The following is a 14,177-nucleotide window of genomic DNA, read 5'->3' as shown; positions in this document are numbered from 1 at the left end:
TCGCCTCAATGGGCAATCCTGCATTGGGGGGTGGGGGAACAGGAGGGCTGTGTATAAGATCAATTATATCTAAACTGGTCTTAGTGCTTCCAAATCTTTTACACCTGACAATGAACTGAAACTTTAATGGTAAGTGACTTCAGAAGCAGGTTTTTTCTTCTTCTTCTCTTTGCCATGAAGAAAAAATGCAGATTCAAATTGCATTGTTGCTAAAGATTTACCATTTGACCATCATATAAATGCTAGTATTGTTTCAATGCACTGATGGCTGTTGTAAGCCAGGACCTCTAAATGCCTGAAAGAACCTAACAAGGAAGAACCTAAATGGGTCATTGCATTATTTATATTCAATGTGCTCTCATTATCCATTTAAGATCTGGCTGATTATGTCATATCTTTCCCCCCCAACAAACCTTTCTAAAATATTAGTTTTGTGTTGGGTTTTGCTTTCATTTTTTAGTGATATTAGACACTTCTGGTACACTTATCTATCCATTTAGCATTTGCTGCTAACTGTTGGGGAATTTACCCCCCCCCCCCAAGATCAAATGAGGAAGGGAACATGAATAGGGACAGGGTCGGGGTAGATGCTGATCCATTAAAGGAAAATAAGAAAGCCTGGTTAAACAGGTAGGAGGTCAAACAAATTAGGAGGGAGCAGTTTTACGGAAACCAAGTGAATAGAATGTATAAAAGAAGAAGAAATGATTAGTTTCAAATGATACAGGCATGCCAAGAGAACTAAGAAAAGGTCATTAGATTTAGCACATCAGAGATCATTGTTTGAGAGCAATTTCAGTTGACTGATGTGAATAGAACTAGATGGTAAAAGGTTGGGAAATGAATGCTAAGTGAAGAAATGGAGGTATGGTAGAAGTGTGTTTCTGGAAGGTTGCCTATGAAAAGGAGCTAAGCTATTGGATGACAGCTGGAGTGAAAAGAAGGGATGTTTGAAGTTTAATGTGTTTGTGAACAATATGTAAGCAGCCAGAAGATAGGGTCAGGGAGATTAAGAGAGCAAGCTGCCAGAAGAGAGAGGAGGGGTTGGATCAAGTGCAAAATTAGTAGGTTGGGTTTGGCTAGGAAATGGGTTATTTTCTTTTTTTTTGAAAGACAAGAGTAAAGAAGGTGAGCGGTAGATGATGAAGAGGAATTTCAATGTGTGGAATTAAGGGACAAGATAGAGCTCACAATAGATGAATTCACATTTTCTAGTAGAAAGACTAAAAATAAAAAATAAAAAGGCCCTTGTGTTATATTATAGGGGCATACTGTCTACACAAATAAGCAATACAGAGTAATTTTGGAATCCAAAGAACACTAACAATTGGGAGGAACGAAGGGTTTCTTGGAACAAGCTATATCAGAGTTGAAACTCAAAGTGAGGCAGAAGTGAGCATGGTTGTTGTTGCAGGCATGGGGTGATATGAAGGGCAAAAAAAAGGGGGGGGAGAGGAATGCAGCATGTCAAATTAGGAAACATCTAGCAGGCCTGTTTGGTAGGAACATATAATCTGTGATGAAGAGTAATGAAGGATCTGCAAAAGTAGATGGGGGTCAGAGTGTGGAGGGTTTTAAATGCCGGGATGAGGAATTTGTGTTGTATCCAAAAGGCAGTACCTCCACTCTATTCTTGCCCTTAGATTATGTTTTCCAGACTCCATATCTCTAGTTCCTTCAACTAACCCTCTTACAGTACGATTTCTAGAATAATCACCAAAAGTCTTCTCTCTTCTGCAATGGTTCCATCTTGTCAACATCTTTTTTTAAAATAATATTTTATTTCCCCCAATTGTACGTAAAGACAATTTCCAGCATTCATTTTTACAAGATTGAGTTCCAAATTTTTCTCCCTCCGTCCCCTCCCCTCTTCCTAAAATAGTAACCAATTTGATATAGGTTTTATATATATATATATGCAATCATCTGAAACATATTTCCATAGTACTCACAACTGTGAAAGAAACAGAACAAAATGAAAAAAAAAGAAGAAAAAAATAAAGTGAAAAAAGTATGCTTCCATCTGCATTCAGAGTTCATCAGTTCTTTATCTGGACATAAACAGCATTTTCCATCATGAGTCCTTTGCAATACTCTTGGATCATTGTGTTGCTGAGAAGAGCTAAGTCATTAATAGTTGATCATCACACAATGTTGCTGTTACTGGGTACAATGTTTTCCTGGTTCTGCTCATTTCACTTTGCAGCCATTCCCACAAGTGTTTCCAGGTTTTCCTGAAATCTGCCTGCTCATCATTTCTTATTGCACAATAGTATTCCATTACATTCATATACCACAACTTGTTTTACCCATTCCTCAATTGATGGGCATCCTCTCAATTTTCATTATTTTGCCCTTATGAAAAGAACTGCTATAAATATTGTTGCACATGTAGGTCCTTTCCCTCTTTTTTTATGATCTCTTTCGGATACAGACCTAGTAGTGGTATTGCTAGATCAAAGGGCATGCACAATTTGGTTGACCTTCTGGCATGGTTGTTCTCCAGAATGGTTGGATCAGTTCACAACTCCATCAACAATGCATTTGTGTCCCAATTTTCCCACATGCACTCCAACATTTATTTTCCTTTTTTGTCCTATTAGTCAATCTCATAGGTATGAGGTGGTAGGTACTTCAGAGTTGTTTTAATTTGCATTTCTCTAATCAAAAGTGATTTAGAGCACTCCTTCATATGACTATCGATAGCTTTGATTTCTTCATGTGAAAACTGCCTGTTCATATTCTTTGACCATTTATCAATTGGGGAATGGCTTGGATTCTTATAAATTTGACTGAGTTCTCTACATATTTGAGAAATGAGGCCTTTATTCAGAGACACTTGCTGTAAAGATTGTTTCCCAACTTTCTGCTTTCCTTCTAATCTTGGTTTTATTAATTTTGTTTGTGCAAAAGCTTTTAAATTTAATAAATCAAAATTATCTATTTTACATTTCATAATGTTCTCTATCTCATGTTTGGTCAAGAATTCTACCCTTTTCCATAGATCTGACAGGTAGACTATTCCTTGCTCTTTTTATTTACTTATGGTATCATCCTTTATGTCTAAATCATGTGCCCATTTTTGTCAATATACTTTTAAAAATATGAAACCCCAAATTGAAGCCAATGCTCTCTATCAGAGTCAGAATGGACAATTTTGGCAGTCAGAGCAAAAGCTCAGGGAAGGCAGTACAAAAGAGTTGACTGGGGGAGAAGTAGACACCTCCTGCATAGACCCTGGGACACAGCAAGAGATAGCTTCCCATTTTGACTAATTGTTTTCACAAAATGCTTAGCGCTCAATAGTTTCAGAGTTGCAGAAATTGGCCAGCAGTGTCTTTTGTCTTCCACACTTCAGTACCTAGGAGCAAAGTGGAATAAACTTCCTTTTGTTTACACTTTCCCTCTTATGGAATGCAAACTCCTGAAGGGCAAAGACTTTTCTTTCTATACCTAGAGCCAGGAACTAGGCTCAACACAGAGCAGGCACTTAATAATGCTTTTTGCAGGGTTTTTTTTTTTTTTAATTTTGTTTTGTTTTGAGTGTGGCAGATTCCCGAAGACCTATTACTTCCTTTGTTCTAGATTCCAGATCCCTCTAAGTGGTGCCTTAGGTTGCCTTTGCTTTTCCCAAGATCCAGGATAGCGCAGGGTCCGAAGTCAGAATGACTCATCTTCCTGAATTCAAATCCAGCTTCAGACACTAAATGTGTGACCTTGGACAAGGCACTTAACCCTCTTTGCCTTGGTTTTCCCATCTGTAAAATGACCTGGAGAAGGAAATGGCAAACCACTCCAGTATCTTTGCCAGGGAAACCCCAAATGGGGTCACTTAGAGTCAGACACGACTGAAAGCAACAAAACAAAAATTATTGACTGAATGAGGTAACAAAAGATTCTCCCCAGAATCAATCTAAAGTTGTGGACAATCAGAATATTTTTTGTTTTGCTTTGTTTTTAAAGAAAAAAAGAAATATAGGACCCTCTGGAATGAAGGGGCTTCAAATCAAGATTGTTTTTAGACCATAACACCGAATATTAAGTAGGAGGGGATCACAGTTCACCAGCCTCTTCTGCTATTTGCAGCTAGTTTCCTATGGATATTTTCTTTTCTGTACATTCTGAAGGCAGAAAAGTAATCAAACCTTTTTGATCCTAAAAGTGAGCTTGTACAACAGAAGATAAGACTGCACCATATTTCTGGCTAGTTTTGAACTAGGGACCTTTCACATTATCAGATGAAAGTCACAATCACTTCACTACTCTCGGCCACTTTGTTTCTTAGGTGAATAACTTGGAGGAAGACAGCCCCAGTTCTTTCAGTAGTGTGAGGAATTCCTTCTGCTCTGAGCAAGTGTGCTCCCTGGTGCTGGGTCCTATCTTTTTATTGAAATATCCCACCATTCCTACTCTCAATCTTTCTGAACTCCTTGGAATGTAGTATGAATCAAGTCTTTTCAGTCCAGCCTGTCCTTTTGTACTCTTTTCTCTTCCCACCTCGATTAGTGCCAGTAGCTAATCTGGAAGTCAGGAACACTCACTCCTGAAATTACAAGCAGAGATCTTCTGGGAACCTCAGCCTCAGCCTTGGGAATTGTTGTTTCTCTCCACTTATAAGGCAAGCCACAGTTTGCATCCTACTCTAAGGCTCTGGATCTGCTGTCTTTCCCTGGCAAGCCCATTGGCTCTGATGTCCAGAGCCATTACATCACTTGCTCAAGGTCACACATGAAGCTGATGGGGTACGGCCCAAGCTGAGACCTTTGCCCCTTAGGCCAAAAAGAATCTGGGTCCCATTTGTCTATGGGATTCTCCTTGAGCTCTCCCACTTGATCAAGGAGGTCTCTGGCATTCCTTTGAGGCTATAATCCTATTAACTGGCCTTTCATTGGCCTATGCCCAATCTCCCAATTCTGTTACCCTTAACCTAGCCCAGCCCTCTATTGTCTATTACCTCTCGATGCCCCCCCCACCACCACTTCCCACCTTCAATCCTATCTAAACCCCATTCTCGACCTCCCAGTCACTCCCATCAAGATAGGTCCTAGATCCCTCCCACAGTCTTTCGGTATATAAGGTCCATCCTGCCGTCATTAATGTACTCAGATTCCTTAAGAACCTAGCCAATAGCTCACAAATGTTCAGATTCCTTAAGAGTCTGGCCAATATGGCAGATCTTTAATAAACCTGGTCTCTGGCTGAAAGAAGGCTTGGGTCGAATTCTTCCAGGCAGGACCGAATCTCTTGGTCTTGATATTTTGGGGTCTCAGCACCCTAAACCTCAGCAAACCAAGTGGCAGAGCCTCTGCGTCCACTGCTCTTCCCACTGCACATTAATGCAGTGGGGTTTATAACATTATTTTTCTTTCACACAATAGAGGGTTGGGTTGTTTTGACTGGGCAAAGCATCAAGGCTTATCACCAGGCTGGTTCTAGAGTAAAGACTTTTTCAGCCACAGTAAATCACAGTAAATAGAAGGATTGTAATTTGCTTCTGCAAATGGAGTACACAGGTAGACAAAGCCTTAATGCCTTAAACAAATGAAGTAAAGCTTCTTTGAGCTAGGTAGTCATGAGGGAATGTTTCAGTTGAGGAACTGGAAAATCATTGGGGATTCCTAATACTCCTGAATCCTACCCATTATGCTTCACTTTATTAGTGGAAACAAGGGATTGAATTTCAGACACCAAAGATTCAAACAGTAGCAGCTGCACTCCCAGAAACTACTTCCTGCTGTCTCTTGACCTTTCTTTGACTGTGTCCAGCTAGACTACAGAGTGTCTCTACTCTCTGATTCAATATGCTCTACACTCTCAGAATGGCTTCCTACTAGATGTACTGGTTTCTATCAACAGATGGGAAGCCATGCAATAGGAAAAAGAGAGGAGAGACTTTCATGAGGGTAGATATTCTCTTTTTGCTTTTATTTCTTATTGCTTACCACACTGCTTTGGCTTAGAAATCTGGTGAAAGTTGCATCACGGAGTTTGAGAGTTCCCAAGGAGAACTGATTTCTTCAATGCCTGCTCCAATTTGTACCAGTGTGTGAAGTATATCCAGAATGCATTTAGGACTTTTATTCCACATTCATTTAATTCCCCCTCAACCCTTTAAGGTTAGCATGCTACAATCTTTTGTCTGGTAGTGATCATCCAATATTAAGGATGAATATTCAGAACAGGATGGGAGGAAAAAAACAGTAGGTTCTGGTCAGTTCAGTTCAGTGGAAATACCACAGGTCATGCTAAGTGCTTTTGACTGCAAGAGCAAAGAACAACCATTCCTTGCCTGAACACTGGAGAGGAGCAGTTAGACATGGCTGTTCTCTGAGGGGGGTAGTCTCACTTAACCAAGTTCTTTTTGCATTCTAGTGGCCATACCTCCGTTGGAAGGGCAGCAGCAATCAAATGCTCTCATAATATCTCTGAAGGAACCAAAAAAAAATATCTCTGAAGGAGAGTACTAGGAGAGCAACATGACAAGGTACCAACATCTTCCCTTGTTCCCTTCAGAGATAGGAGGAGGTGCCCCAGTACTCAATCTCTACTTCCAAATCTCTTGTCATCCTTCTTTATGGTACTCATAAAAACAAACGTGTATTAACAGTAAGTACAACAGAGATGGCACTATACCAAGTATCATTTAATGGAAGATACTTAAGTGATATCAAGTCTAGTTATATAGGACATAGGAAAGGCAAATCTCAGGAGTACATGCATATTCATAGTTCACAAGAAATAATCATAACCAGCAAAGCAAACTAGATATAACAATATAAATACGCTTATAAAAATAGAATAATTATAGTCATTAGTGTATAAGCAAATAAGCAATGAGGAAAGCAATAACAAACATTGTTAGAATGTAAACATAAATCCATAAGTAAACATGACAGCAAAATGAAATAAAAATTACTCAAACATGCAAAGCACATTTCACATGAGCAATCTCTAGCACTATGGCTTGGATACATAACAATTTCTTCAGATTCACCTGTAATATAAGTTGATCCAGTGACTGATTTGATGGAAAGAATAGCCTCAGCTTTATACACATATCAAGCTTCATTTCTGAACTTAATTATAACATTTAGCTTCTTTGTAGACCAACCTTCTTGGCTTAGTATTGGTCGCAGATTTTTTAGAAGTTCTTCTTCCTCAGAGTCTGGACTGTGGCTGCAGGTACTACTTACTACTGCCAATTGCTCCAGTGACTCAGGCAATACCAAGAAAACTTCCTGAATTTTCTTACTTGTTTTTATGTTTGTAGCCTTGACTGTACAATATTCAAACCTCTTTGTATCCTGTGCAGTGTCCTTAAAATATTTTTATCCTTATATTCTGAATCTATGTCTAGCATTAGACAACCGCTATGATTTTCCACACCAAACACACCACCACGGTACATTCAACTGCTTTAAGGCCCATCTTTTAGAAGACTGCTCCACGTATGACAAATTTAATACTCATATTCATTCAAGCAACAAAATTAAACACTATTACAGCAAGCAAAACCCTATACAATTTAATATACTATGCAAGAAATATCAAAAGGCATGAACTCAAATTCATGGAAGATTATCAACTTTTTCAAATACTAACACATATCATATAATTATACACATAACAGGCCTTCAGGACTTGCTTATAAACACACAGCACATCATAACATTTAGCAACAGACATACTGAACAAAAATGTTTTCATTTCAGCAGTAGGTAAAGTACAAGAGATGAAGTTAGTCTGAAAAGACCTACAGAAACATCTAGTTACATAAAAACAATAAAACCGAAAATGACAGAAGTTTTCCTGGAATATTCCCTGGAAAAACAATTTTAATATATAACCAGGAGATGAAACAAAGTTATTTGTGCCTAAAAAAAGAAAGAAAAGAAAAATCAGGAAAAAGATTGCTCATTGTAAGTACAGAAAAGCAAATAAAAGTGATTTAGATATGGAGAGTGAATTTCTGAGGCAAAATAACCAAAGCACAACACATAAAATCAAGAAATAAGCAACAAACCAATGATTACCAAATCATTCTCTTGGGAGAAAACAGTTAAAATTATCCCAATGTATCATCACCAGAGCAATCCTATCTCCCAGAAAAAAAAGAAGAGCTTGATGCAGTGGCCAGTTCAAATTCGAAGTCACCACTAAAATTCCAAGGCTAAAAAAATAAAATTAGAAAAAGAGAAAAGTGGAAAAAATTAATTACCAGGACCAACTCCCTTACCTAAAGATTACAAAGCCTCCCTCCTCCACCCCTTTAGCATTGTTTAGGGAGCTTGGGGGCTTCCCTACACTTAATACTTGTTACTAATATGTAATAAGTGAGAGAGGAAAAGAAAAGGGCAGTCCTTGCCATCTCTGGCCACGGGAGTTGCCACAGCTAGCACTAGGGCACTGAACACAGGAGCAAAGAAAAGCTTTCCCTGCTTGCACACCTTGGGGGAGGGGTGGGGCAAATCATGTCATCATGCATTTATTAAGCACCTAATATGTGCAAGACACTGTGCTAAGAGAAGGGGATATAAAGAAATTTTTTTAAAAAGTCCCTTCACAGCAATGCAAGAATCTAAGACAACTCCAAAAGAAACACGATGGAAATTGCTATCCACATCCAGGGAAAGAACTATGGAGTCTGAATGCAGATGGAAGCACAATATTTGCTCTTCTTTTCCTTTGTTATTTTGCTTTATTGCTTCATTCTGGTGGTTCCTCCCATTAGTTTTAATTGTTCTTTACATCATGACTAATGGGAAAATATGCTTAATATGAATGTATAAGTAGAGCCTATATCAGATTGCACGCCTCTTGGGTGGTGGGGGAGGGAAGAGGAGTGGGAGGAGGAGAAAATTTAAAATTTAAAATCTTATGGAAGTAAATGCTGAAAACGAAAAATAAATTAATTATCAAGGAGGAAAAACAGTCCCTACACTAAAGGAAATCAAAGTCTAATGGGGGAGACAACATACTAACAATTTCGTATCCAAAAAATAACATAAACAGGATAATTTGAGATAATCTTAAAGGGAAGTCATTAGGATTAAGGAGAACTGGGAAAGGCTAGCAGGTAGGACTTCAGTTGAGACTTGAAGAAAGCCAGGCAAGAAGAGAAAAGATCAGGGAGAGTTCCAAGGAATGAGGGACAGTCATTGAAAATTCCCGAAGTGGGAAGATAAGAGTGTGTTCTTCTCAGGAAGCCAAAGTCACTGTATCACAAGGTCCGGGTTGGGTGCATTCGGGGGAGGGATGGGAAAGTATAATTAGACTAGAAATACAGGAGGGGGCTAAGGCAGCGAGTGTGCTGGTAAATACTTAACATTCGATTCCCAGAAGAAAAAAAAAAACTTCCCGGGTACATGCTTTTAAGTTTAAGCTGTATTAACATTTTCTCAATCACGTTTTTAAATCTAGAGTGACAATCAACAAAACAATAAATCAAGCCCCCATTGGCAACATCTGCCCATTTCTGAGGTGTAGACGCTTATAATGATACTTTTAACAATCTGTTCGAGCTGGTTCCAGCACAGCCGGCTTCCTCCAGGCCTGGGGATGGGGAGGCTGTGGAAGAGGAAGAGGAAGAGGAAGGGACGGGGGGAGGGGAGGGCTAGGGGGGTAAGGAAGGGATGGGGGAGGGGAGGGGTGGGGGGGTAGGGAAGGGATGGGGAGGGGAGGGATGGGGGAGGGGAGGGAGGAGGAGGGGAGGGGGTCTTGAACCGTCTCTGATCAGCGCAGTCTCACCGAACCAGGTTCTTTCAGCAGCACCTCAGCAATGACAGCGCCAGGAGGCAAACAGGATGGAAGGTCTGGGAGATCAACATCTCCCCCGACTCTTTCCTCCCAGAGGCTGAGCGCCTGCAGCGAAATCGAATTTTGCGCCCCTTTGCTCCTGGCGAGCCCTCTTTCTCCCAGAAGTCCCCTAGAATCAATCCCAGGTTCCTTCACGCGCCGGCAACTTTCCGGGAGCCTCGGTTTCAAAACATCCGCCGCGATGCATTCTGGGCTTGAGGGGCTTCACAAGCCCCGTCCCCGTCGGTTTGGGGCGCGGGGAACCTGGGCCCTCGTCGGGACTCTCTCGAACCATTCTCAGTCAGTTTTGTGACGGAGGTCAGGCACCCTTCCTGTGCCTGCATGGAAAAAGTCACTAAAATGATTTTCGGGTCCAGGGTTTATGTCTCTGTTCACTCACGCCATGTCCTGGGAGGTAGCGGGGAACAGAAGGAGCCTGGCTCTGGTGTCAGACAATGCGTCCTGCCGTTGCATGACCTTACGCAAGTCACTGCACCCTCTGGGCCTCGATTGCCTCATCTGGAAAATGAGAGAGGCCTTTACACCCCTCAAATCAATGAACTTAAGGCATTTTGGCTCATCTAGGTTGGTGCGGTGGATGGTTGGACAGAGAGGCAGGAAAACCTGAATTCAGATTCAGCCTCAGACGCTTAAGCTGTGTGACTGTGGGCAAGTCACTTAAGCTCTGTTTGCCTCAGTTACCCCCTGTGGAAGTGGAGATAGTAATAACACCCACTTCCCAGTGTTGTGTGGGTAAAATGATATATTTGTAAAGGGCTTTGCAAATTTTAAAGCACTCTATAAATGCTATTTCTGGTCATTCTGAGACACTTCTTGAGGAAGCTTGGATCCCATGTCAGTTTTCCTGGAGTTCTTAATGGAGAATATATTGAAGTGGGGAAATATCTGAGGCAGGCAAATCCACCAGCAGGCTATTGCAATACTTCAGGAGTGAGGTGGTGAGATCCTGCCCCAGTGGTGGCAGTGACAGAGGAGAGAAGGCATGTATTTGAGAGATGCTGCAAAGATGTTTGGAAAGATGTTGCAAACAGTTGGACCTTGATGACAGATTCCTTAGCAGAAGTAAGAGATAGTGAGGAGTCAAGCATGACACCTAGGTGACCAGCTTGACAGACAGAGAGGGTGATGTTACATCCTCTACTTCTGCACATTAATAGCAAAGGTAACAAGAGGGAAGGCTTCAGAGAGAAAGACAATGAGTTCCATTTTACACATATTGATTTTAAGATGTCTATTGGACATCCAGTTGGAGATATTGAGATATTTGGTAAGTCATTAGAGATGTGAGATTGGAGGTCAGCAGAGTTATTAGGACAAGATAGGTGGATTTGAGAATCAGCCTCACAGAAATGGTAGTTAAATCCATGGGAGTTGATGAAGTATGTAGAGGGAGTAGAGAAAAGGACTCAGGATAGAAACCTGTGGGGCACAGGTTAGAGGGAGTGATTGGATGAGGATTCAGCAAAGGAAACTGATAAGGATCAATATGAGAGATAGGAAGAGAACCAGGAGAGAGTGGTGTCCTAAAAACCTAGAAAGAAATTTCAAGGAGGAGAGAGTGATCAACGGTATCAAAAACTGTAGAGTGGTTGAGGAGAATGAGGACTTTGAAAAGGCCATTAGATTGTGCAATTAAGAAATCATTGCAATTAAGAGAACTTTGGAGAGAGTGATTTCAGTGGAATGATAAGGTTGGAAGCTGGATTTGTAAGAGGTTAAGAGAGTGAGAGGAGAGAAAATGAAGGCACTTATTGTAGATGAACTGTTCAAGGAATTTGGCCACAAAAGGCAGAAGAGAAATAGGATGATGTTGGGGATGAAAGATAGAGTGAGGGTGTTTTGAGGACTGAAGAGACATGAGCATGTTTCTGTTCAGTAAGGAAGAAGCCAGTAGACAGGGAGAGATTGAAAATAAATTATAGAATGGGGGTGACAGGGAGTAATTTGTTGGAGGAGACAGGATAGAATGGGATCTCTTGAGCAAGTAGAGAGATTAGCCTTAGTAAGGAGTAAGTTTACCTGATCTATGTTAAGGTGGGGAGCCAGGTTTCAATAATAAGTGGAAGATAGAAAGGGTGGGAGAGGAAAAGACTTAGGATCAAGGGAACTTTGTTGCCTATGGAACAAGATTTCCAGAGGGCATTGTGGAAAGGGAGAATGGTATTTGGTTGGAATTTGGGGTAGGATTAGTGAGGGGATGGGAATAAAGCATTGTTTTATTAGCATGGATAAAAGTCATAGTTGATAGCCATATATTTTAATAGTGATAATACATAGCTTAAAGATATAATTAAGCATTAAGCAAAACCAAGAAGGCTGTGATAGCACTTGCAGCCAGGAAAGCTGGGATGAGGGGAGTGGCAGGAGGTGAGGGGAGCTGACTCTGCACAGATGAAAGAGACTGTCTATTGGACTCCAGAGTCCTTTCCTTACCTGATGACTTGTTCTCAGCTCTCTACTCCTCTACTCTTGTCCCTTTCTCACCTTTTCTTCAGAGGGTGAAACAAACAAGGAGAGGGGTTCTGGATCCAGTGATGATTTAGATTTGAGTGGCTAGCGTGACAAGAAATAGCCAAGATCACAGTTCACCAGTTAACTACCCACGTCATCTTTGTTGTAAGAAGCTGCTTATGAGAATATCAATGGCCTGGCCCCAAACTTTTCCACTTCAGTTCATTACTCATCAAAGCACAATTCTATTCATTGCAAATGTAAGGCACTGTTATTTAGCAATGGATGAGACACAAATAACTAAAACAACTAACAGTCATGGAGCTTATTTACTGAACACTTAAAATAAACTCATGGGAACATAAGATGTGCACACACTGATTCCTAAAAGTTAATGAGAAGTATTGTTTTTCCATTTGTCCTGAGCTGTGAAACCATGTAAGGGGCAATACGGTTGGGGTACAGTTGGGGATGAGTGTGGGAACATTCCAGATAGAAGAAAGAGTTCTGTGTTCTGATTTTGTGACTCACAATTGTTTGATCTAATTAAAGAGAAGACTATTGTCTGTGGAACTGAGACATACCACTTTATCTTCTTCCCTTCCTGCCAGTCCCAGGTGCCTGTAACTAGCCTCTTGCAGGTTTCCCTAGGTTGGAAGCATCCATCAACGAAGGACTCCTGTGTTGGTGGTGGCTGGCATCTGAAACAATTGGGACTCTTGGGTCTCAGATGCTTCCATGACGGCCTTTCCCAGAATATCTAGGATGATGAAGAAGTTGTGTAAATTTGTGGAAGTGCCTCAAAGGCATCTTTCTCAACCTCCTGCTGAATCACCTCAGCAGTTTCTTAATGAACCTATTTTTGTCTGATGAACCCAGCCCATTCCTCAGGGGTCAAACCCATCCAGTGGAAGTATTAGGAAGGAGCAGAGAAAGAAGAAAGACTAGGCCAGGTAGGTAGCTTTCTTGAGCACACAACCAATAGTACCCTTATAAAACACATTTTTTTTTTAGCAGAGAAACCTACTTATCCAAATCCATAGCAACACAGAAATCAGAGAAAGCATGCATAAGAGAATATATACTAGACAACAAAGAGTGAAGAAGCTTTCCCATTGGGAGCAAGGTAACAATTCAAACAAGAAAGATTCCCAGATCTTATCCAAAGGGAAATTGCCCAAAGTCTCTAGTACAGCAAATTGGGGATAGGGACATGATGGAAATTACCAGTGCCTCTCATGTCAGCTTCTTCCTAGAGTTTTTTTTTCCTTCTGTAACCTGGCATGAGGTTGGCATCGTCCATCTTCTACCTCAAAGCTGGACACCTGAAGAACCCAAGGGAGACTGAAGAGATTAGATCTCTTTCCCCTCTCTCTTACTCTCCCCTGCCTCTTTCACAGGCATGGGCGTTCATCTCCACCAGTGAGGAGAAAGTCCTATACCAGTGTACTTTGGGGCTCAAGTTATATTCCTTCTGTGTAGGAGGAATTTAGGCCATTGCAAAGATCACCTGGGACAAATCCAAAACCCATAATTAATCCAATATAAAACACAAACAACAGCTCTTTGAAACAATGGTGATTATCCTGGTGTCCCAGGTAATCAACTTTAGGCAACATTAAAAGTGAAATAAAACAAATGCAAGTATTTTTTAATGCTAGAAAATCTGTATCTTCAAGATGCAGATAGGTGTTTGTATTTTAAGGAGTCAAATGGAGTTTATTAAAGAGTTCCAGGTTTCCAGACGACATGGAGGAGTAGGATGGAGAGTAGCTATGAGGAAGCCAAAATCAAGAGGATGTCTGACTTATCTGGGATCATTCCCACCCAAAGCCGGGATCATATTCTTAGACCAAAAAGCCAAAGACTGCCCCACATTACTACCTCAATCCATTTATTTTGTCCACCTG

The 14,177-nt window shown here is 40.8% G+C and overlaps 1 long non-coding RNA gene across 1 annotated transcript; it reads right to left on the bottom strand.

Moving 5' to 3' along the window:
* Positions 1 to 6,713: 6,713 nt before the first annotated feature.
* On the bottom strand, positions 6,714 to 9,978 carry LOC114035203. The gene is made up of 3 exons (XR_003568199.1): positions 9,748 to 9,978; positions 8,034 to 8,170; positions 6,714 to 7,874 (listed from the first exon to the last, which is right to left on the bottom strand). It is a non-coding gene; the product is annotated as an uncharacterized LOC114035203 (long non-coding RNA).
* Between the last annotated feature and the right edge of the window lie 4,199 nt (positions 9,979 to 14,177).

This window comes from Vombatus ursinus, unplaced genomic scaffold (genome assembly GCF_900497805.2).
Source record: "Vombatus ursinus unplaced genomic scaffold, bare-nosed wombat genome assembly UNPS02009173.1, whole genome shotgun sequence".
NCBI classification, from domain to species: Eukaryota; Metazoa; Chordata; class Mammalia; order Diprotodontia; family Vombatidae; genus Vombatus; species Vombatus ursinus.
Note: the sequence above shows the minus strand (reverse complement) of the source record. Positions and strands in the feature narration are given on the sequence as shown.